General features: G+C 33.7%; 1 protein-coding gene across 1 annotated transcript in view; it reads left to right on the plus strand.

Annotated features, from left to right (window-relative positions):
• The first annotated feature begins 578 nt into the window (after positions 1–578).
• LOC126778202 (octopamine receptor beta-1R-like) overlaps positions 579–23,124 on the plus strand; it is an 87,734-nt gene continuing 65,188 nt past the window's right edge. Inside the window, exon 1 of the mRNA XM_050501674.1 lies at positions 579–745. The gene's annotated coding sequence lies outside the window, so the exon portion shown is untranslated. The remainder of the gene's footprint in view (positions 746–23,124) is intronic.

Consider the following 23,124-nt stretch of genomic DNA (forward strand, 5'->3'; position numbering starts at 1 on the left):
AACAGGTACAACGTACATCTTTTGGATCCCGATCTATCTATCCGAGGAATTATTTTATTTTAATTTAAAAATTAACACTTAAAGTATATTTTTACATGATAGCAAGTATTTATGAAAAATAGGATTTAGAAACTCAATTCTGTTTGGGAAAACCTGATGAGGTAATTTGTAATTTTGCACGCGTATCAATAGATAAAAACATTGAAGAACCGTAAAACACGTGGGGAACAGCCTTACATTTTCATGATTTATGCGAATAGCTTTCGGTAAAAAATGTGATGCAATTGATATAACTTTAATTAATTCGGGATTGAAAAACAAAAGAGGTTATTTGTGTTTAGAAATAAAAAAAAATTGCCAGCATTTTTCATCAAAATTTCTATTCACCCTAGGATTTTTAACGTTAATTATATTTCGTGATTGTTTTTTTTTTTTTAATATTTAGTTCATTAAAATAATAAACCTATTTTTAATTTTTCAAACTTACTGCACCATAAGGCTCGTGCAGGCTTGCAGCGCACCGAACCTGCGCCGAACAAACTTACCGCAATCAGCCAGTCCCGTAGCAAGTCCTGTGGAGTACGCACGTCTGTGCCTCCCTTAACCCGCCATTACGAATTACAAAAATTTAAAAAAGTATTTTTCGCGCGAACTGAAAGTGAACGACAGTGACAGTTGGATTGCTATTTAGTTATTTAGTGTTTATTAGAATAAAGGAAACTTTGAAAGTATCATCAAAACTTTAGTAAGTAACTTATTATTATGTTTTATTATATTTCATTTTATAGGAATACTTAAATTCATTAATGAATGATAAAATAAATAATTAAGTACTTTTTTCGTGATTCGACGTAATAAGTACATTGGTTTGCTAGGGAAATAAAACAAAATTAAAAAACTATTAAATTTTCTATTTTAAAAAAGTTATAAAAGAATAATAATTATTAAAATTAAAATACAATGTGTTAAACAAACACAATATTTTTCTTTTAAAAATTAGTAATTCGATATAAAATTGTCATAAAAAAATATTTTTAATTCAATTTAAATGTAACATTCGAAATTTTAAATATATTTTTATAGAAATATTTTCAGTATGTAATATTATTTAATATAACATAGTTTTACGCACGCTACGTCTTCATAAAATTATAATAAAGATTTACAACCACTAACGATGTTATTATTGGGCTGTTTATTGTTCATTTATGGTACTTTATCACATTGCTGTATGCTGTATGTATGTAGATAGAATCATTGATGATAAATGCAGGCATTTGTTTTTTTTTAATTTTTAACGGAATGAACCTCATTTCTTCTTCCTTTTCGAATAAATTAGTGACTGGCAAAATATAAACTTACAACTTGTCTCGAATGGTTTTTTAGTCAATGCTTTAATAAAATTAATGTTGCGTTCATAATTAATTTTTTTTTACAACGCCGCTGTTGAAACTATTTTTAATCTGTTAATTTTTTTATTGATTTGAAAAAAATATAAGTTCATTATATTTAATGAGCTGTTAAAAATGACTTAAGACGCAATAAGACATTCTAACCTTAACGATATATCGCTTCGCAGTTTAACTTTAGATTAAATTATCTTTATTTTAATAGTAAAATAATAAACGACACAGAACAGCGTGATAGTTGAATGAATTTATTATTACAATGTCTATTTAAGATAAAACTTGAAAGATGTCAAAGTAAATTTGTATTAGAAAAGGCGTGAGGTAAATTCCGCCTTCTTATTAAATGCGATTAGATTTTCTTCTAACTTATTATCTGTCACGGTCTTATATATTTAGTTATATATTGATAAGAAAGAGGCAAAACTATACTCTTTTATGTAAGATAAATTATATGGATATTTTTTAATTTTTTGAACTTATGTTTCTTTGTTTTTTATTTGTAAAATTAAGATAAAATAAAAATTATGTGTTATATATGTTATATTTATTTGGTTAATAAACGTATAATTCAACGATTTAAAAATAGAACTACGTATCTATAATGCAAATTTATATATATGCATTAATATACCAACCCGCATTAGAGCAGCGTGGTGGAATAAGCTCCAATACCTTCTCCTCAAAAAGAGCAGAGGAGGCCTTTAGCCCAGCAGTGGGACATTCACAGGCTGTTACGGTTACGGTAATATAGCTGATATAATAAAGTACATAGCACGATCGAAAAAAAATACTCCCAAGAAGATAAACGGATTAAGGAAATGAATGGGAGGAAATTTCACTGATATTACGAATACTTACACACACAAAGTCTTGAAATTTTGTAAATGTACTTCTATATCCTGTACAAGTTAGCTTGATCTTTTTGACAGACAGGTTAGTGATGGGAAACAGAAAAACGGGTCGAATTTTTTTTTTCACTTTTCGTAATTCAAATTATAATTCTTTTTTTTTAATTATTTTTCTAAAAAGAGTTATACCAGCTAAAGAGACCCCAACCCCCATTCGTAACAATAACTTAACAATGATCTTTAATAATGATTTTTTGTAATCGATATTTGTAAGTTACTGCCTGTTATTCGTGTCCCATCCGTCCGACCGATGTAACATTGTACAAGCGTCTATTATTTTCAGTGTTCATATTTAAATTTTACTTTGAAGCAATAAAAAGTCTTAAAATTTTCAGATAACGTTTGAATCTTTAGGGACTTTTGTGTTATATGTATTTTTTTAATATTCAGTCATTGCAAAGTTATGTCGATCAGAAAAATTTACATCTGTCAAAGAGATCAAGCTAACTTGTACAGGGTACAGTATTATAACAAATCGAAACGGATGTACGTAAATCAAATCCCACGGGATAGACGGGAGTGGATTAGAGTTGAGTGGATTGTTCTTTGACAGTGACTGCAAACATGAAATTCGGAAGGTTGATTTCTTAACTGTATAAAAATCGCTTCGAATTGATATTAAGGTAATTACCCCCACGAGGGTAAAGTAATATTAGGCGTTAGGAAGTAATAAATTGAATAAAATTATTTGGTAATATCACAAAAATGAAATAAATTGCTTTATTTCGAAAATATGCCTTGACGGGAAACGGTATGACGCTCTCTTAAGCCATCATACCCCCTCTCCAACGCCGCTTCTTTGTGTGCGTGACGCTTACACTATATACTTCCTTGCGTATAATATATTAATAAAAAGAAAATATAATAATTCTTTAGAGAAGCTATGTTTCTATTTAGTCCACTCCTTATTTATTTAATGGATTAATTGAATTATAAGCTCTGTCATTCATCGGTGGTCCCGCGACGGCCATATTTTTTTATCAATAGTTACTTTTCGTATCTAGTAACAATTTGTTGTAGTCGTTTTTGTTATTTGAAAAATATACCTTGCTTGTGAATTAACGTTAAGCCTATTAACTTATTTCATTACATATTTATTAATAAGGTAATAATAAATTATTATTTTTTATTTAGATTATTACTTTTCATTATTAATTGTTGATTAATTTGATGATAATGTATAAATACTAGGCAGGCTTTGTACAAGCCCGTCTGGGTAGGTACCAGTTTTTCTAAACAGCAATACGTTAATTGCGTTTCAGTTTAAAGGATGGCTGAGCCAGTGTAACTACAGGCACAAGGAACATAATATCTTAGTTTACAAAATTAGTGGCGCATTGACATTGAGAAACAAATATAAAAAAAAGATCATTACGGTAGAGACCTTTAATAACGTATATTTTGATGAGCCGGTTGGCGTGGTTGGTAGATACTTGCCTTTCATTCCGAAGGTTATGGGTTCGATCCCTACCCAGGACAGACATTTGTGTGCATGAACATGCCTGTTTGTCCCGAGTCTGGGTGTAATTATCTATATAAGTATGTATTTACAAATGAAATGAATAATAGTATATCAGTTGTCTGGTTTCCATAGTACAAGCTCCGCTTAATTTGGGATCAGATGGCCGTGTGTGAATAATTTCCCAGGATATTATTATATTATAATATAACATTGGTCCACCAACCCGCATTGGAGCAGCGTGGTGGAATAAGCTCCAAACCTTCTCCTCAAATAAGGAGAGGAGGCCTTAGTCCAGCAGTAGGACATTCACAGTCTGTTACATTGGCTAAAATTATGTATTTCGACATCAAGTTCAATCCATAGTCCAGACATCTTAGTTCATTTTTTTTTTGTATTTTTTATTATTTTACGAGTATAATTTTTGGTAGCTCGCATTCTGGACTTTTGTTTTTGATTCTAAAAAATAAACAAATATATAGACAAGGTTTGTGGCATCCTTATCTATACTTTTGGCAACGTGTACGCAAAATGTCATGATGATCGATTCAGAAGTTAAGACGTGACAGTTTAACAAACATACTGACATTCACATTTATAATATTAGTAAGGAATGGAACTGCTTTTATCCTCATGGATTTAGTGATTATTAACAAAAAATCTTTATTATTTAACTAATTTTGTTTACTACTATAAATTACAACATTATATTTTTCGCTCAAAGTGTATGCTATTCAGTACACTTAAAAGTTTTAAAAGAGATTACATAGCCATTAGCTAACCTAGCTCAAAGAGTAAGCCTCACTATTCAGGGATATTGGCGTCTTGGATACAATTTTGCAGGACAATCTCTGTGAGAGAAATACGACATTGATTTCTTATACTATATTAGACGCTCGTACCGACTTCGTATGCCTGAATTATATACTTTGATATTAGTATGCCCTGCGCCTCTAGTCCTCCTTGAGAATATATGCCATGGCTGTAAAATTGGTCAAGACATAGTCATATTTACATAGAAATATTAAGAATGTAATTCTTTGAAGACATATTCCCGGTAGGTTATTCAGAAATCAATTGAAATTGGTCTGGAGAACATGTTCATCATCAATATGAGCTATTGCATAGCTTTAAATCCAATTTCACTCAAAACCTGATTACGTTTGTCTGATAACAATATAAACAGTTCTTGCTTTAACTTTTGTTGTAAATGTAATCACAGTGTTGGCTGAAACTTTATATCACTTCATTAACAGCGGAAAAAAATTAATCAAGACAATAAAACTTTTACGATTTAATCTCATTTTGTTACTTTTACGATTTAATTTCACGATGATTATTTTTACTGCTCAGTTACTTGATACTGATTTGTTATCTAAATAAGAATGCAGGCTACCTGTCAGTCTTTAAGTAACAATGCGAGCTGTCATTTTAATAGACTGGTTTTCATCCGCGGCTTCAGCCGTTTTTGTGTGTGGATGGGGGGGGGGATTGTTCTTTGTCTGGTGTACTCTATATCATTTTTTATACCCTGACAACGTGTATGCAAAATTTTATGATGATCGATTGTTAGTTGGGGCGGTAAGACGGTAATAACATAAAATTCTTGATTAGGTTGTCTGAAAGAAATTGCTAATTAGTGATAGCACTTTTGTATTAAACATTAATTCGAACTAAGGATTATTCTATACAATATTTTTGTATGGTGTAATACAGTATAGATAAATAAAAAATAACTTATATAAGGTTCTCCAGACCGATTTCGGCTACGGTGGCCAATTTCAAGGGATGGGACGGCAATCCGACACGACCGGAAAGAGTTCAGGCGCAGGACCAACGGCTTTACGTGATTTTCGAGGCACGAGAGCGTACACACTACCAATTTCCAGACTCCGGGCTGCTATTGAAAATTTTCGACAGAAAAACCCAATAACTTTTTTATTGGCCCGGACTGGGATTTGAACCAATTACCTTCGGGTCTGCGGCCTTACATCTAGCCACTAGACCAACGAGACAATCTATAACTTGTATGATAATATATTAATCAACCACCGTTTTTAAGGAAATACTAATATTCCAATTAAGCGTCTAACTTGTGTTTGGAGTCGTTTTTGACGCTTGATGGGCCTAATAATAATTAGTAAAAAAAATCTTTTGCGTTTTTTCCAGAAATAGATAAATAAACGTAAACAGCAAAACCTTATTTTAATACAAAATTGGACTCAATCGTTACGGCCATTTCCGAGATACATAATATATGTATATATAAGTCTTGAGGGATTAACGTGATAATGTTTTCAATTCAAGGTCACATCGTTTCTCGTGTTAAATATGGAGAAACTCAACGTTCGAGATAATGTTACTATGGGTAAAATGGGTATACAGTGGATAGTTAGACTTATCGGCTTACACGTGTCAATTGTAACTGAACAGTTGGTGTCCAAAAAAGTTGAAAACGAATTTGAATGAACACGTTCTGATGGTTCAATATTGGTCGTTTTTATTCTATAAAAACATAGTTTCGCTTCATGACAGGAAGCAGGCTGAGGGACAGGTTCACCTAGTTTTCTTTTATTAAAGTTATTTGCCTATAAAATGTATATAAATATATTATATATACAGATTAATCTTAGTTACCCGCGGTGACTTCAAAATAGAACACAGCAATGCAAAGTATAAATGTTTTTCAGGAAAATGATTGACGCGGAGATGATACTCACCCGAACTTGAACAAAGAACAGCCATCACGTAAAGTGTAATTGTTATGACGTAGTGTAACGATGATTGAAATATAAATGTTACAACGCGACGCTCCAGAGCTCTGTCAGTGAATGAATATTAACAAAACTGTATACAAAAAAGTAGAGTTCGAGACTCGTGTACTCATTTGAGATTCTCTATTGAAACGTAATGAAACTGAACCGTTTTTGGAAATATTGATCACTGGTGATGAAAAGTGGATTACCTACGATAAGATAGTGCGAAAAAGATCATGATCAAAGAGCAGGCAAGCTCCACAGACCACGAAACGGTATTTAGTTAACAGTACTTTATGGATTGTCAAAAATTATTTGTCGAAGTTTTTTGATCAGATGTTCTAAATTTCCATATCAATGGGATTATGTCACTACCTACAAAATGGCACATATGTTTATATATAGTATAATCAAATGTAAATATAATATAATGATAAAAAAATATCTTAAATTTGTATACAAATACGAGAAACTTTTTCTGACCATATATAATATTTAATAGTACACACACACATATTTGATTAAAATTTTATATACAACGTGAAAGCTTAAAGAGCACACCTTTACCATCAAGTTGTGAGAATATATAGAAATTGATAATATCATAAATTTCTAAAGAAAAACCAGCAAAATTATACTCATACATATATGTATGTTTAACTACGTAGTGTCACCCATGCGAAGCTCGACAGGACCGCTAGTACATTAAAATTGTGGATGAAATTTGGGATGTTACGCTTACTCTGCTAAATTTACGCTGCACAAGCATTTTATGTACATACACTATCTGACGAAAGGGTCAGTGTACTCAAATATCTGCGTCATATTTTGCTTGAAGCAAATATTTGGTCATATATAGATATCATTTATTTCTAAGCAGTACGATTTTTTGACTTGGATAAAATTAATAATTTAGACTGGTAATAGCGGAATTGAATACCAGGACGAATAAAAAAAATATAGGCAAAAATAAAAAAAAACTGCAAAATACAGTTAATTAAGAGTAGAACTTAGATGGCCCAGTGGTTAGAATATGACAATCTTATTTGAAGATTTCCCTTTATTTAAACAATCTGTTTTTATTTCATCTCGTACTCGGCGGTAAAATAAAACATCGCGAGGAAGACCTACATGTGTTGAGAATCTGCTACCAACCCATATTCGAGCAGCGTAGTGGAATATGCCTCAAACCTTCTACTAATAAGGAGAAGAGGCAGTAACCCAGCAGTGGGACGTTAGGTGGCTGTTTCTTTACTTTTTTACTTTAAGAGTCAGTAAGTAAGTAACTGTATTATAATAATTAGATAGGTTCTTCAATTTCCCTTAGAAAAGTCAAATCAAAAAGTAACAGAAAATGGGTAACGATTATGAAAGGCGGCTTGACTATCGCCCCTACATAATTCGACGCCCCGGGCACATGCTCTTGGCCATAGGGCAAATACGCCACTGGTATTTATTAGATATTTGCGTAAAAATGTAGTTGGATTTAGTATGTATGTCTGATACACTTTGTGAGTTATTAAATATTATTATTCAAGCTTACTACAAAAGCTTACTCTTAATATTCCACCAGATTACCTAGGTCATAGGTTTATAATCCATCTCGTGCTTGACGGTGAAGGGAAACATCGTGAGGAAACCTGATGTGTCTGATTTCATTGAAATTCTGCCACATGTGTATTCTACTAACCCGCATTGGAGCAGCGTGGTGGAATAAGCTCCAAGCCTACTCCTCAAAAAGGGAGAAGGCCTTAGCCCAGCAGTGGCTTAACAGGCTGTTACTGTTACCTAGGTCAAATAATTTATATCATATAATTAAATTACATTTTTTATAGTAGGTTTCAATATAAGAAGTTACTAAACTTTATTGTTATTGATATTTTTCTTTTTGTCCATGCTGTATTCTTTAAGTAATTGTGACACTTAGAATTAGTATTTACTTTTGTTATATTACATTATTTTAATAAGTGTACACATTGTTGAAGAATCAAATAAAATAAATATACAAAGTAACAGTACGTTGATATCCCAAAGATGTGCAGATATTTCCTTTTGAAAACAATGCTTGGATATTAAACCATTACGCTACAAGTATATGAGTAAAATTTATTTAATACTTAAATTAATAAATTACAAAGTAAACACCTAACCAATAATGGATTTATATTACGTGGGCGCAGTTTTCTATACTTAATCGGCTAGTCGCTTTGATCAGGCGATCGTTCGATCTTCTTCGGAGTATGATGTTTAAAAACTTTATTATAAAGTAAATGAATATAGAGAACAATTACACGCGAAGGCGGTCTTACTACTGAAATGATAATGAAATACCAAAAAGCATAAATAAATATTATTTTTTCATTTATAACATAATTTCATCTATACTAATATTATAAATGCGAAAATAACTTCTGTTAAGTCTTTCACGGCTAAACGGCTGAATCGAAATTGATGAATTTTGGTAAGAAACAGACTTGAACCGCAAGATCCTTTCTAAGTATCAAAGAATATTCATATACGTACACCCCTTCCCCCCGAAGAAACGGGCGAAGACTATTAACATTGTAAAGTGATTCCTTTGATTATTTTATCGACATCACTCAAAGCTACAAATATTTATATGGAACTTCCATATTATTTTTGTGTTTCAGATATTTGGTAACAAAAAGATTAAAACATAACCAATTAGATTATATTTAAAACATACTATCTTATATTAATTTTTACTTTTATTTGCAACCTACGAATTAAACATTTTACTTCTATAAGACAATTTTACGTAAATTTACTTTTCAGAATTTTATTCGAAAAAAAAACGCAAAGAAAATTAAAATGTATTAGATTTTTTTCTTACAATATTCTCGCTAAATAAGATCATAAAGATATCAAGTTTATTTATTAATGTGTAGCGCTTTTCACGTATCGAATCACGTTGAACGTACGAAGGATATTAATCACATCACGATTCTAGAATGAAAGCAAAAAGTAAATGATACAAATGATTAAGGGATAATGTTTCTTTAATATTATATAACGGCCGTATATATCTTTCTCAATATTGACTTAATTCATTTATAGCATAGACGCCAATATAGACACAAGAAATGAAATTAACTTGTGTTACGTCATAAATTGACGACGTCATAATTGATGCTACTGAAACTGCGAAGTGCATTTACTTATATAATAATATTATATACTAAATCCATCACCGAAACGCGCTGCATCTAGTATGAATTTGATGTCAAAACAAATAGGTTATAAAAACATGTCTCATTGGTATACATGGAAAATTATACATATATGAAAGAATTTAACTCGTGTTAAAACTAAAATCATCATAATCTTTTGACCGCTTACAATCTGGATTTATTAAACTAGCGGTCTCTATAATTAATCTGTATAAAAACTCTTTTTCGGTTAAAACTGCTTCTGATCGTCAAAATTAGGTTAACAAGTATTTTTAGCGTGGTAAACCAAATGGTCACATAAAAGTCATTTACTAGTTGAGAGGCTCATAGAAATAAACTTACGTATAATTACTCAAAAATATTTTTGACAGCGAAATTGTTATAAATATGTGTATTGTATTAACATTGTAAAAAGTTCTGAGTAAATAAATATATTTTGTTTTGTATATGTGTTAAGAGATTTTTGCTATACATTAAATCCTCAAGGGATCAACCTTAGAACTAAATAACTTTTCATCTCTCCAAACAGATCGATTACCGGCCAGAGCATCAATCATCCACCGGTGATGCTGCGTAAATTATGTGATAATTCTGAGCCAACATTGCAACATATAAAACCTATTAGTTTTCTTTCTGACTTGACTGTTAATTTTCTTTGATTATTAAAATAATAATTTATGAACATATGTTTTTATTCTTATTGAAGGTAGAACTAAAATATATTCACAAATAATGATTGAGGTGAGAAGCCTTATCGTTAACATTATAAAAAAAACAAAACATACTTTCCACGAGTGGGCTCTATAAGCTATTTTCAATCGTCATTAATTGTTTTTAATGAAAAAATTATATATGACAAATCGGCCTTATTCACGATCAGAAATACTTGAGGCGTTTTTAATTTGTCAAATAAATAAAAGTACTCGTAAATATTTCCACCGAATATTAGCTATTAGAGTATTGTTTTAATCATAAATTTCGGAAGTCAAGACAGTGATTAATAGCATAATCACAAAGCGTGGGTCTGTGACAGAATGTTAGCGTCAATGCCACCGGATATTACAGTTATAACGTGTAAGGTGAACTTGATGATATGGTTATCAAATTTGTAATGCTAGAAAATTTTGGCAGTAGGATTTTGCAAGCCCGTCTGGGTATGTACACTAGCTTATTTTATTATATTCTACAGTCAAATAGCAATACTTGGTATTGTTGTTTCCGTTGTAATGGTCAGTGAGCCAGTAAATAACGGCACAAGGGACAATATATTAGCATCATGATTGGTAGCGCATTGCCGATGTAAAGAATGATTAATACTTGCGCCACTGTTTAAAAAGCGCCAATGTTTATATACATCCGGCTGAGTTCATCTCGCCCCCCCCCCCTCCGGTGACGCTGTAGAGGCCACTCTGGCCAACAGCAACTAGACATTTCAAAAAAAAAAAACAATGTTTATGGGCAGTGGTGACCAGCTACAATCACACTATAGTCTGCCTATCTATTTAAATAAAAAAAATATTTTAAAATATTATTACTCTCATATATATGTATGTAGCCGAGATGGCTTAGTGGTTAGAACGCGTGAATCTTAATCGATGATCATGGGTTCAAACCCGGGCAAGCACCACGGAATTTTCATGTGCTTAATTTGTTATTGTAATTTATCTAGTGCTTTACGGTGAAGGAAAACATCGTGAGGAAACCTGCATGTGTCTAATTTCACTGAAATTCTGCCACATGTGTATGACACCAACCCGCACTGGAGCAGTGTGGTGGAATAAGCTCCAAACCTTCTCCTCAAAAAAGGGAGATTAATAGGCTGCTACTATGTATACAATAAAAATAATAAACGAACATTCACGTTAGTTTCTATATTGGCTGCTAGATGTCACGCCTTCATCTGTCAGATCCCAAGAGCACAGACTATTTGTATATTAAATTATTTCTACCCTTGGTGCCGCTTGCAATTTATTCATATATGCTTTCACATAAAATCAGTTCCAGCAGCGAGTTTCTTGAAGATTCAAACATGAGTCACGTTAATATTCTCATGCGCTTTCACTTTAACTTTGTCGGAATTATTAAGTTAAAATTATACGATTTTAATATGCTTAGGAAACATACATAGTAACAGCCTGTGAATGTCCCACTGCTGGGCTAAGGCCTTCTTTCCTTTTGGAGGAGAATGTTTGGAGCTTATTCCACCACGCTATTCCAATGCGGTTTGTTGAAATACACATGTGGCAGAATTTGAGTAAAATTAGAAAAATGCAGCTTTTCTCACTATGTATTCCTTCATCGTCAAGCACGAAATGAATTATAAACTAAACTTATGCATATGAAAATTCAGTGGTCCCTGCCCAGGTTTGAACCCATGATCATTAGTTAAGAGTCACGCGTTCTAACCACTGAGCCATCTCGGCTTGTGTGCTTTGGCTATATATATTTGGCTTTATAAATTAGCTTCATCGTAAATTGAAAAAGTAATAATGAAAGTCGAGAGGTGTTGGACATTGTTGGAACGAAATTTCATTTACTATATTATAACGTATTAAATAACAGGCACAATATTTTAATAAATGAAGGTGTAGTAATAACATTATAATTAATAATTTTTACATTACACATACTGGGCAACTTCAATGCCAAAATTAGAAAAAATTTTTTATTAAATTGTGTGGGCAAATTTGGACTTGGAACACGCAACGAAAGAGGAGAACGTCTCATACAGTTTGCCTGAAAAATGAAAATGACCTGGTGATAGCCAATAGCCTTTTCCAGCACCATCCTCGCAGGCTATACACTTGGACATTGCCAGATGGTAAATATCGCAATCAAATAGATTATATCCTAATTAGATCGCGATGGAAAACATCAATTAGAAATGCCCATACATTACTCGGGGCAGATTGTGGATCTGACCACCAACTTCTAATTTCAAAGTTTAAATTAAAGTTAAAAGCGGCTCGAAGTCACCAAAAACAGAGAAGAATTGAAGTTCAGGACAACTCAAAGTTTTACGCTGCTGCAAAACAGAAGTGGGTAGCATGGGCGAAAGCAGACTTTACAGAGGAGACACCTGAGAGGTTGTGGGATCGAACCAAAAAACTAATAATAGAGTCTGCTTCGGTCTCGGGATCATCAGCTGCAACATGCAAGTGACAACACTGGATGTCAGATAATACCTTAGAACTAGTTGAACGGAGACGCACGCTAAAGTCAACAGGTGCAGGCATTGGCGACTTAAACAAACAGTCAGCACAAATTCAGGCAGGTTGCAGGAAGGCATATAATGCCTATCTCTGCAAAATATGTGAGGAAATCGATGCTCATGCAAATAGACATGAGTCCAGAGATCTCTATCATAAAATTCGATTTATCACAAAGACACTTCCGTCCAAGACCTGAGCCATTGAAGATAGTGATGGTAGAGTGGTCAATGAGCTAAACCATATTACTGACGTTTGGAAGCGATACTGCCAGTCCTTGTTTCAGGACAACCAGTCGAAAAACTTTCCTGATACAGAGCCCGGAAATGAAAACCAAGAGCCAGACATTCTTCGATCGGAAGTAAAAGCCGCCATTATGCATCTAAAGAAGGGGAAAGCCACAGAAAGAGATGCTATACCGATCGAAACTATAAGAGCCTTAGGCGACATAGGTGTCAATATCTTCCACAACATATGCAACAAGATATGGTATTCAGGAACATGGCCTACAGAATGGTCTCCACGGTTTTCATTCCTTTGCACAAGAAGGGTTCAACTAAGAAGTGTAGCAACTACCGCCTTATAGCCCTCATATCTCATGCTAGTAAAATTTTACTACACATACTCAATAAACGACTGAAGAACTTTCTGTCCAAGGAAATTGCACCAGAACAAGCCGGTTTTGTAAAAGGAAGGGGTACACGTGAACAGATTCTCATTGTTCGCCAGATAATAGAGAAGGCACGAGAGTTTAACAAGCCTACCTATATTTGCTTTGTTGACTTCTCAAAGGCATTTGACTCAGTAAAATGGCCCAGACTATGGAGGGTGTTACTGGACATGAGTACACAGAAACACTTAGTTCATCTTCTTAGACGTCTTTACGAAGATAGGACTGCATCCGTGCGGACGAATGATGTTTTATCTGAAGACTTTCATCCCAGCGCTGGAGTTCGCCAAGGATCAAGGACTGAAGGACTGTGACATCAATTCCATCGCGAACAAAGAAATTTGGCAACTCCTTTCTTTGTCGCACTTCCAAAAAATGGAATTCCTTACCAGCTCACGTGTTCCCCTCCTCTTACAACCCGGGTTCCTTCAAACGAGGCGTGAAGAGGCATCTTGCGGGCCGGCAAGGCGAAGGCGGCTAGTGCAGAACGTTTTTCCCGTCTGTACTGGCCGTCTTGTCGTCGCGTTTGGACTCTACTACCACTTACCATCAGGTGGAGTAGAGTCATTTGCCCTCCCGGCGAATATAAAAAAAAAAAAAAGGATACATAATATCACCGCTCTTGTTCAATGCTTACACAGAACTGGTAATGCGCATTGCGCTTGAGGACTGGAGTGACGGTATTGCAGTTGGTGAGCGCAAGATTATGAATTTGCGCTATGCCGACGACACGACCCTGTTTGCGTCTGACGCAGTTCATATGGAAGAATTACTTCTTAAAATGGAGCGCGTATGCCAAGAATTCGGATTAAAGCTTAACCGCAGTAAAACGAAGATTATGATTGTAGACCGGGCGAAAAACAACTCGCCCGAGATCACTCAGATTGCGAACTGTGAGGTCGTCCAATCCTATATATATATATTGGGAGCTTTAATATCGAATAATGGCGGATGCGTAGATGAGGTCAAGCGACGTATGGCAATTACAAGAACTGCAATGGAGAGGCTGAAGAAAATATGGAGGAACAGAAACATTACCAAAGCAACCAAGATCCGGCTCGTACAAACGCTTGTTTTCCCCATATTTCTATACGCTGCGGAGACGTGGACTTTGCGGCAGGTCGAAAATAAGAAGATCGATGCTCTGGAGATGTGGTGCTGGAGACGAATGTTAAGACTTTCGTGGACCGAATTTCGCACCAATATCTCCATTCTTCAAGAACTCGGCATCAAACAGCATCTTTCGGCGCTGGTTCGAAAGCGCATATTAACATTTTTTGGACACGTCTCCCGGCAAGGAAATGACTCCATTGAACGTCTTGTTATTCAAGGCAAGGTGGATGGCATCAGACCACGTGGAAGGACGCCCATGCGATGGACCGACCAAATAAAAACAACTGTTGGCGGTCCTTTGCATGAATGCACGAGGCTTACCACTGACAGGGAGATATGGCGCAGGCTCATGAGGCGAATAACATCTGCGCCAAATAATTTATAATACTTAATGGCGACCACGACCGCTCTGACAAGAGTGACACGACGAAGAACAAGAAGAAGAAGAAGAAGAAGAAGAAGACATTACACATTGGTAACAACTTTTCCTCAAAAGGAGAGGTGCCTTAGCCCAGTGGTGGGACATTTCATCAGACGTTTATTAATATATAATACACATAAATTATAGAAAAAATAACTTGACGGATTTCTTACACTTATTTCAGTAGCTCTCATTCGCTATGTATGTAGAAGGTGATGTGTTACGTGCTAATTAAGAACTTCAATCCAATAATACATTGCTACTTGCTATTGATGACAAATAAAAAAGCAATATATATGGTACCTAAACAAACAAGCTTGCACATAACCATTATTAAAAAGCTCCAGTCGCATATTTGTGTTCGATTTTTAAATTGACAGTGGAACAAAGTAAGTTATAGTGTGAACGAGCTAGCGGATAAAACCAATTGTGTATTAAAGTCTATATCACAAATACTTGTAATAAAGGCATTCATTTATGTATGCCAAAAATAAAAAAGAAACCTGAAACTGCTCCTTAGAATAAATTATTTTCTTTTTAATAAATTAAAATGAATCGTGATGAGACTTTCGTGAGGTATTCTGCAGACACCAGCCTTCGCAAAACAAACCAGGTTATTTGTATGACTGTTCTTCATTATAATGTTAATATGCGGACCCTAGTTAGGTACCTATATAAAATATATGAATTGATTATTAGTAAATTTTATTGACCCATTATAAATGAAATTAAAAGCAATTTATATGGAACCACCAGGCAAGTTTGTATATCCATCAATAGCAGACCTCTAGTCGCATATAATATTAATTCTAACCTTAAGTGATCCATAAAAAAACAAACTCATAGCTTGGACAAGCTGGTGGATTTATACGAAATGGCACTTAACAAATAAAGCGTCAAATGTTTATCGTTACACTCGATATCACGTTGATGAATATTTTTGTGTGAAGTCATTTACGAATCAAGTTAATATGTAGTTTATTTGTTTGTTTGAACTTTATCGATTAAAAGTGAACCTATAAGGCATTCTCAGCAAATGAAACATTACGCCAAGCAGATATATAGAGGCACCTGTAAAAAAGACTCTTACATATATAATGCAATTATTGTCGTACTACAACGAACGTAATAAAAAATACCATGTATGAAACAAATACCGTCGAAACTGTATTAAAAAAATTTTAGACATAAAAAAAACACTTTAGGACATATACATAATAGGGTTTAAAAAAAAGCTTATAATATTAACATAAATATCAAGAACAAGTCTGTATTAGCTGTGTGATTGAAGATTAGAAAAAAGACACGAGGGTGTCGTAAGAGACGTCTAAAGGAATTTCTTTAAATCGCATACTCCTATCAAGCATCTAAGTGCTTCAACTATTTGTAGCTTTGTAGCAAAAGCATTCAAAACGATATGAAAATACAGCAACAGTGGCACTCGTGTTAAGATAATTATTTGTAAGGTGTTCTTGAGGCATTTAATTTTAAGTCTATTACTTCATACTTTGTATTAAATATTTTTTAAATACTTGTAGCGGTGTATTAAATTGCATTGTGTATTTTTTAATTACTTTACTTTTTGAATATGATGATGTTTTAAATACATAAATAAAAATAATAAAGTTATGCATAGGTGAACTTAAAAATATCTTGGCAATTTTTTTTTTTTATAGAATAGGAAGGCGGACGAGCATATGGGCCACCTGATGGTAAGTGGGCACCAAACGCCTTTAGACATTGGCATTTGTAAGAAATGTCAACCATCGCTTATAGCCAATGCGCCACCAACCTTGGGAACTAAGATTTTATGTCCCTTGTGCCTGTAATTACACTGGCTCACTCACCCCTCAAACCGGAACACAACAATACCAAGTACTGCTGTTTTGCGGTAGAATATCTGATGAGTGGGTGCTACCTACCCAGACGAGCTTGCACAAAGCTCTACCACCAGTACACTACTCATTTAAGTATAGACACAATATATTGCCTCAAGTTGTATGCTTGGGCAAAGGTAACAGACTGTAAATGTCCCACTGCTGGGCCAATACCTCCTCTCCCTTTTTGAGGAGAAGGTTTGGAGCTTATTCCAATACGCTGCTCCAATACGGGTTGATGAAATACACATGTGGCAGAATTTCAGTTAAATTAGACACATGCAGGTTTCCTCACGATGTTTTCTTTCATCGAAAAGCTCGAGATGAATTAAAATCATAAATTAAGCACATGAAAAACTTCAGTGGTGCTTGCTCGGGTTCGAAACCACGATCATCGGTTAAGATTCACGCGTTTTTACCACTGGGCCATCTCGGTTTTTTGCTTGGGCAAACGCTACCTATTTTATTTGACATTTTATATTAATTTATTATTGTTTTAATCAATTGTGTATTAGTGAAAATGCATTATTTACATCATCATAATTATTTTCTGTCAATTTTAAAAAATGAACAAATTCCAAATATAAAAACGGGCCTAAAATTTATCCTTAAAATAAAATAAATTGGAATAAAAAATATACTTCATTTTAATGACATGTATAATGTTTACATATATGTAATACAAGATAAGTAATATAAAAAACAATTTATATATTGATGTAAACCGCATAAAACTCTTTGTTCCTTTCCACAAAACCGGTTTAGCAAAAAAAAATTAATTACCGTAAACTGATGAAAGAGCTTAAGCAGGATGTTTTGAAAAGTTTATTTTTTTATTATAACACACAATGTAGGCTTCGCAAGGATATTATAATAAAACTAGCATTATTATATCGCCCGCCCGAAGTCACTGGTTAACATTATTTGGTCCATGGTAGATTGAGTTAAAAAATATGATTATTTATTTATTAAATACACATTTATTATAAGTATTCAACATGATATTATATTAATTATAAAAAAGCGTAGAGCTTGCCTATTCGTAGAGATTTGTGCTCGTCTGGGTAGGTACACTCACACATCAGATATTCTACCGCAAAACAGCTGTAATTAGTATTGTTGTGAAAACATTGAACGCAGTGATAATAGCTCAAGAATATAGCGAGTGATTTCAAAGAGAACATCTGCTAAGATAATGGTAAAAAATATGAATCACATTTTTTTTTTTAAATCAAATGTTTGAATTCTTTTTATCTTCAAGACTAATTTCAAATACGATAAATTATTATCTAAATTTCAATCTATGTTTTCCATTCCTATGGATGAAATTTCCAAAAGTATATTTGTTTCATTGCATCTATTTACTCAAAGCTTGTGTAATTTTTGAATGTCGATGATCTGAGTTTTTCCAAAGTTGCATGAGCGTAGTGAAATAACTTCAAGACCATCTCCTAAAAGGAAATGATTAAAGGAGGCTTCAGTCGTGGAACATTCATAAGCTGTTACTTTACAATGATCTTTAATATTTACACTCGCCCAGGAGCAGCATACACTTTTTTAAAAAAAATGCTTAAACTAACTAAGCTAACTGAAATTACCGCTATAATGATATAACATCTAAGCCAAGACTACTAGTCAATTTTAATTTCACATTAAAAAATTTAAAAAATCATGGTACATAAATATACGAAATAAAGTTCAAAATTCTTTAAGGACTTGGCACCGACTTCAGACAGTTTTGTAGTATGTATAAAACCTTTTTATGAAAAATTGAATGGTCTTAGTTTCTACCTTTAGTGTATTTCTGCTATTTTTAAAGTAGATTTATTTATAACATCCATAACTAATAATATTTTCATAGACACCAAATTGCAAACAGAGTTACAGTTTTTTTAATGTTATTTGTAACAAAAAAATGCCTTTGCCATATAATATTATAATAATAAATAAAAAGATATTAATTTTAGTAAAGAAACTAAAAGCCGAGATGGCCCAGTGGTAAGAACATGTGAATCTTAACCGATGATCGTGGGTTCAAACCCGGGCAAGCACCACTGAATTTTCATGTGCTTAATTTGTGATTATAATTCATCTCGTGCTTTACGGTGAAGGAAAACATCGTGAGGAAACCTGCATGTGTCTAATTTCACTGAAATTCTGCCACATGTGTATTCCACCAACCCGCATTGGAGCAGCGTGGTGGAATAAGCTCCAAACCTTCTCCTCAAAAAGAGGAGAGGAGGCCTTTAGCCCAGCAGTGGGACATTCACAGGCTGTTACAAAAAAAAAAACAAAGAAACTAAGATTTTATTTATTTTCATGAACTAAATTCTATGTCTTTGTTGGTTTATTTTTATATTTTAAAATCACTTGAATGAATGCATAGTTACTTAACCCTTTACAAGAGCGTGACTGCGAAGGGAAGCCAGTCTATTATATTTCTATTAAGATTTCGCTAGATTTCATCACATTAAACATAACTGTATCAGATGTTTATCATAAGCTGATAATGATAAGTCAGATTTGACAGTAATTAAAACAATCACCGCTTTTGCACAAACAAAATGAGATGTGATTCGTGACAATTACGTATATATTTACATATATATAAGGCATAAAATCATGGTACAGCTATATAACTATGCGAATAGGTGTATAAATAAAATACCTTTGGCGATGTTGTTTTGCTATGACATCCTATATTTTCATATATTATAAGTCGCTTTATTTTTTGAATACCTGAGTTTTTATATAACTATTAAAATAGCTCAGTAATATATCGTTTATATCGTTCGCTTTATGCTAGTTAGAAGTGATACCGTCCACCTCATTTGCAAGTCATGTCAATGCTCACCATCCGCTCCAGAGTGATGAAATCCGTGGACGAAGTATGTACCGATATAGCTCGCTGAAGTTAGCCTGGTTAACATGCTGAAGTAGGCAAGAACAGGCTACATCAGTTATAATACTGATAACAATTCGATAATAAATGTTTGTGAATGGAAACGATAACTCGGAACGCAGCATCACACGGACCAAACCGATTGAAGAATAAAAATGGAGATCCATGATTAGCGGGACAGTTTTGAAGATAGATGGTATACAGTCCAATCGATTGTAAATAATGTTTTTGTTGAAATATATAAGAGAATGGCTCAGTGGTAAGAACGCGTGAATCTTAACCGGTGATCGTAGGTTCAAACCCGGGCAAGCATCACTGAATTTCATGTGCTTAATTTGTGATTATAATTCATCTCGTGCTTTACGGTGAAGGAAAACATCGTGAGGAAACCGGCATGTGTATAATTTCACTGAAATTCTGCCACATGTGTATTCCACCAACCCGCACTGGAGCAGCGTGGTGGAATAAGCTCCATACCTTCTCCTCAAAAAGTGAGAGGAGGCCTTTAGCCCAGCAGTGGGACATTCAAAGGTTGTTACGAGAGTTACGAGATATAAGACTCATGTAGGCTCGAGCGTATTCATGCAGTTTTTTTAATTTTTAAATCATGGGAGCGGAGTTTACTTTTCTTGACTTAAGATGTGATTAAAATCCAATAATCACTAAATGTTCATTATAAACCAGCCATTATAAGGCAGTTTTTTTCAATATATGCCTTTTTTAAAGTTTTTAATCAAGAAGCTTTAGAATTAGTAGTACTATTATTTATTATAAAGCTTTTTAATGCAATAACATAAAAACGAGTGAAAACTATTTTTATTTTTGCAATATATCTGTATATTGCAAAAATACCCTACATATAATGTTTGCATTCTTATGCTTGCGTTTGACACAAAGGCGCCTCAACCGACCTATTTTCTCTCTAATTATACATAAATTATATTTCATAAAATATAAAATACTGGTATCGCGTGTAACTACAAACACTCATAAGTGAAACCTTATTGCATTCGCATGAAAATACAACGTGCTAACCAAGAGTGTGTTTGCACAAGAATGGTGCCGAGTTGTGGGCGAGTAATACGATTTTATCCGTAAAAGCCTCGTATTAACACTATACTTAACTCACACCGCCGAGAACATGTCTTTAAAGGCTTTTTCTGTGTTATAGGGTTACCTGATGGTAAGTGGCCATTGGAGATGTAAGAAATATTAACCATACCTTACATCGCCAATACCTTTGTGCCTGTAGTAACACTAGCTCACTCACCCTTCAAACCGGAACGCAGTATACTAATTGTTGCTGTTTAGCGGTAGAATATCTGATGAGTTGATCAACCCAGACGACCCTGCAAAAAGTTATACCTTCTAGTTAGTAGAGGGATTACATATCCAATGTAACAGACAAACCATCAAATAAAAAAATAAAAAAACGAGTTAGTAAAAATGTAATGATAAAATAATAATTAAAATCCAATAATACAAGCTTTGTTGGAAGTTTTCACGATTGAATTACAAATACGCACAAAGTAAAGATAGTCATATATATACATATAATCATATTTAATTTAATATTTCATTATCAATAAGAATGCCGCAGAGTTAAAAATATCAAACAATGATAATAAAATTTAATAAATATCTTACATCGTTGTTTCTCTATAATTAAATATTAAGCCTCAACGATTATTTTTGAATGCGTTTAATTAACCATCGGCTTAATTTTATTTTAACAGACTTTGGATTTCATTACCCAATTGTTTCAAGATACTTAAAACAATTTTATAAAAATGTATAAAAAATATTTTTTATTTAATACAAGTATAAAAAAGACATCCCACTGCTGGGCTAAGGTTTGGAACTTATTACACACTGCTCCAAATATATATTTCTAACGATTGTATCTTGTATTGACAAGTTGATAACATTAGTTGCTTAATAGTTCCTATATGGCCCACAGTGGGGCAAAGGCCAGCTGTCTTTCCAGGATAAAATTTGGAGCTTAATTCACCACGCTACACTAGTGCGTGGTTTCATATCTTATATAGATATTTATTGCAAATACTTTTTATTCACTTTATGGTAGTGCATTGTACCCGTCTGGGTAGATAGTGGTACATATCAAAAACGAAATTATAATTTTAAAATATAATTTATACATGTCTTGATAAGATTTTTAAAATTCTGTAAAGTAAATAAAGTAAAGTAACAGCCTGTAAATGTCCCACTGCTGGGCTAAGGCCTCCTCTGCCTATTTGAGGAGAAGGTTTGGAGCTTATTCCACCACGCTGCTCCAATGCGGGTTGGAATACACATGTGGCAGAATTTCGATGAAATTAGACACATGCAGGTTTTCTCACGATGTTTTCCTTCACCGAAAAGCACGAGATGAATTAATAACAGAAATTAAGCACATGAAAATTCAGAGGTGCTTGCCCGGGTTTGAACCCACGTTCATCGGTTAAGATTCACGCGTTCTTACCACTGGGCCATCTCGACTTCTGTATCGAAATCTGTATCTTCTGTAGCGAAAAAGAAATAAAGCCATGTCAACTTACGTCGCATATCACTTTCTGACATTTCACAATCGAATTCAACGTCGAGAGTCGAGTTTGCTCTTGCATCCTGGTACACCGATTTCTTAAGGACCTCTTCATTTAGATTATAATTATAAATTATCAACACCATTAACCTTCTTTGTTTTATTGTCGGTAATCATCATAAAGTATTATTACAAATTCTGAGTTTCTTATTATTGTTGACAATACCCCTATTATACGAAAGGTCAGGGAGTTAAGTGGGCGACCTATTATTTCACGACCACTTTTACTTGACGTTATAATATTTATAATACACATACACATATGTAATTATACATATATATAAACTGTATGTTTTACCCGAGTGGTTAGAACGCGTGAATATTAACGCATTATAGCGAGACCTCAGACAGACAAGTACAGATGTAATGTGCTAAATATATGTTTATACTTTATCTCGTGTTCGGCGATGAAGGAAAATGTCGTAAGGAAACCTGCATGTGTCTAATTTCACTATGATTCTATCACACGTGTATCCACCAACCAGCAATGGTGCGTGGTGGAATAAGCTCGAAGCCTCTTCCTCAAACTAGAGGCCTTCGAGGACTTTTATTGTTTTTCTATTAATGTATATGTATATATCTATTCGATATACTTATTCTTACAAGT

Source organism: Nymphalis io, chromosome 25, assembly GCF_905147045.1.
Source record: "Nymphalis io chromosome 25, ilAglIoxx1.1, whole genome shotgun sequence".
NCBI classification, from domain to species: domain Eukaryota; kingdom Metazoa; phylum Arthropoda; class Insecta; order Lepidoptera; family Nymphalidae; genus Nymphalis; species Nymphalis io.